Below are 3232 nucleotides of genomic sequence, written 5' to 3'. Positions count from 1 at the left end.
CCAAACCAAGTCCTGATGACATCAGCAAAGTAAAGACCAAAGACCTGAGTGAATCCGTCAGCAGTATCAAGTGTTTTAATAAGTAAGTGACCAGATGGAGGATAATAATAAATCCCCCACTGGACACCACTGTGCAGTCTGACTCCACAGAAGACAGGAGAAGAAGAGGACGATGATGTACAGGACTGGCAATGAACTGATGGGACCCAAAACCTGAGGGTGATAGCATGAGATTGGTGATAGCATTATATTATTAGTTGAGGCTCTATTGTTTATATTGTCTGAGGTTTATAATTATAATGTGTGTAAATATGCCGCGGCACTGCAAGTTACAATCTGAGGAGTTTTATGTGGAGGTGTGAGGTGAAGGTCACTGGTTGTTGTCACTCATATGTAAGAAGTACATGGCAGCAATGAGAACCCAGAGGTTATGTTTCCTGGGTGTCTTTAGGTTTGGGGAAGATGCTGCCCATGACCTGTTATATCTGCAGGGGTAAAAGTCCCTTTAGGACAGTAAGTGACAGTGCGACAATTATTACCATTAATAAAATGTAGACTGGATTAATTATATATATTACAACCAGCAGCGGTTTGTAGATTATACCAAGACAACCATCCTGTATCCTGAGGAGAATAGGGAAAGTTAGGACCACTCCGAAACCTTGGAAGTCCAGGTACAAAGGGGGGGGGGGGGTTACTCTTAAGGTGTAGCTCGTCTCAAGCTGGTGAAGAAATCAAAAACCCCTACCCGCCTGGTTCGAGTGGTCAGTAGTAGGTTGCTAGGCAAGACTCAGGGATAGAGTAATAATATTTTTAGGGGGGACTGTCAGGGATCATTACCATGTATATTGTTTGCAAAATATTATTGTAAAGGATCTGCCAGACACAGCTTCTGTGTCGACGCTCGTCAATGGCCATTCTAAGCTGATTGTGCCTGCTCTCATCAGATCGCAGTAGTTACACAGCTTAAGGCCTCACTAGTACCGGTGTGGGACACTGTCTGGGAATCCATGGTGCTGTTGACCTTTGTAAAGTCCCTTTTATATGTGCATGGCATGATTTGAGTGAAAGTAACCGAATATAACAATATCTACATTTTTACTACAATTGTACGAACTGAAAATGATTTTCTGTACATATTCATGGCAGTGATACAGTAAAGTAATAACATGTTGGAGGACGCCATTTACATGTTGTAATTGAACATCACTTAAATGAGATCAATCACTTTCATGAATGTGATTAATTTCAAATAATTTATGGTTCGATCATTCACCCTGTTTACACAAAGTGATTATTGAATTACAACATGTAAATGGCGTCCTCCAACATGTTATTACTTTACTGTATCACTGCCGTGAATATGTACAGAAAATAAATTTCAGTTCGTACAATTGTAGTACAATTGTAGTAAAAATGTAGATATTGTTATATTCGGTTACTTTCACTCAAATCATGCCATGCACATATAAAAGGGACTTTACAAAGGTCAACAGCACCACGGATTCCCAGACAGTGTCCCACACCGGTACTAGTGAGGCCTTAAGCTGTGTAACTACTGCGATCTGATGAGAGCAGGCACAATCAGCTTAGAATGGCCATTGACGGGCGTCGACACAGAAGCTGTGTCTGGCAGATCCTTTACAATTATCCTCACATATATGTGTATATATCAGTATATTACACAAAGAACTGGAATGTAACAAAATGGAGCATGTATCAGGGACACGCCTAGGGAGACACCGCCCCTGGAATGCAAGAGGAGTGTACAGAAGAACTTACAGCTGAGGAGCCAATGGCGCTTAAGCAGAGGCGTAGCTAGGTTCTCCAGCACCCGGGGCAAAGATTCAGTTTGGCGCCCCCCCCCCAACCTCTTTCCCGACATCTCCTTCCCCCTCGCCGTGTTTGTTTTCTCTACCAATCAACGTGTCATTTCTTTTTATGTAACGCGAGCATAAAATTATTTGTACATTTCACAAGCAATATGGTTCTATACACAACACCAGAACCAAGCTCATTACATATATACAGCCCCAGAACCAAGCTCAGTACATATATACAACACCAGCACAAATATAGCTCAATTTAGTGCAACCCCTGCCGTATAGGTTTGTACGGCGTAAAACTACAGCTCCCAGCATAGCCCGAACAATGGTAAGGATATGCTGGGAGATGCCGTTTCACAAAAAATAAATCCTATCATAATCATACCAGCCATCATCTCGCTGCAGATCATATAGTAACTACATTACTGATTAGAGGCAGAATAAACATTTACATTAAGTGACTCACCAGTGACGTCTCAGATTCTAGTTCTTTTTCTCCATTTGGTCCAGACCTCTATGACGAATTCTCCCGGTCCATTTCTGCAGTTTGGCGCTCACATGTCTTCAGCTTCTCACTTTTCCAACATTTCTGCACCTATAAATAAAGATAAAGTTCTCATTATACCATACACTACGCCCCTAAATATAATAGCGCCATACACTGCACCTCTAATTATAATAGCGCCATACACCGTGTCTCACACACACACACACACACACACACACACACACACACACACACACACACTGTGCCCCCTGTAGATAGTGCCTGCCATAGAGCGCCTGTGGATAGTGCCCCCATATAGACCACCCCTGTATATAGTGTCCCACAAATAACTCCCCCTATAGTGCTCTACAGATAGCCCACCCCTGTATATAGCCCCCTGTAGATATAGCCCACCCCTGTTTATAGAGCTCTACAGATAGCCCAACCATGTATGTAGCCCCCCTGTAGATATAGCCCACCCCTGTATATAGTGCTCCACATATAGTCCACCCCTGTATATAGTGTTTCACAGATAGCCCACCCCTGTATATAGCCCCCCTTGTACATATAGTCCACCCCTGTATATAGTGCTCCACTAGATAGTCCACCCCTGTATATAGTGCTCCACAGATAGCCCACCCCTGTATATACTATATACAAGGGTGGGCTATCTGTGGAGCACTATATACAGGGGTGGACCATATGTACAAGGGGGCTATATTCAGGGGTGGGCTTTCTGTGGAGCACTATAGGGGGAGCTATTTGTGGGATACTATATACAGGGGTGGGCTATATCTACATGGGGACTATATACAGGGGTGGGCTATCTACAGGGGGACCATATCTACAGGGGGACTATATCTATCTACAGGGGGACCATATCTACAGGGCTGGGCTATATCTACAGGGCTGGGCTATA

At 43.5% G+C, this 3232-nt stretch overlaps 2 pseudogenes; one reads left to right on the top strand and one right to left on the bottom strand.

Annotated features, from left to right (window-relative positions):
- Positions 1–906: 906 nt before the first annotated feature.
- Positions 907–1025, top strand: LOC142745641 (5S ribosomal RNA; annotated as a pseudogene).
- A 462-nt stretch (positions 1026–1487) lies between these two features.
- On the bottom strand, positions 1488–1606 carry LOC142744069 (5S ribosomal RNA; annotated as a pseudogene).
- Between the last annotated feature and the right edge of the window lie 1626 nt (positions 1607–3232).

Source organism: Rhinoderma darwinii, chromosome 2, assembly GCF_050947455.1.
Source record: "Rhinoderma darwinii isolate aRhiDar2 chromosome 2, aRhiDar2.hap1, whole genome shotgun sequence".
NCBI classification, from domain to species: Eukaryota; Metazoa; Chordata; class Amphibia; order Anura; family Rhinodermatidae; genus Rhinoderma; species Rhinoderma darwinii.
The sequence above is the reverse complement of the archived record's forward strand: the minus strand, read 5'-3'. Positions and strand labels throughout refer to the sequence as shown.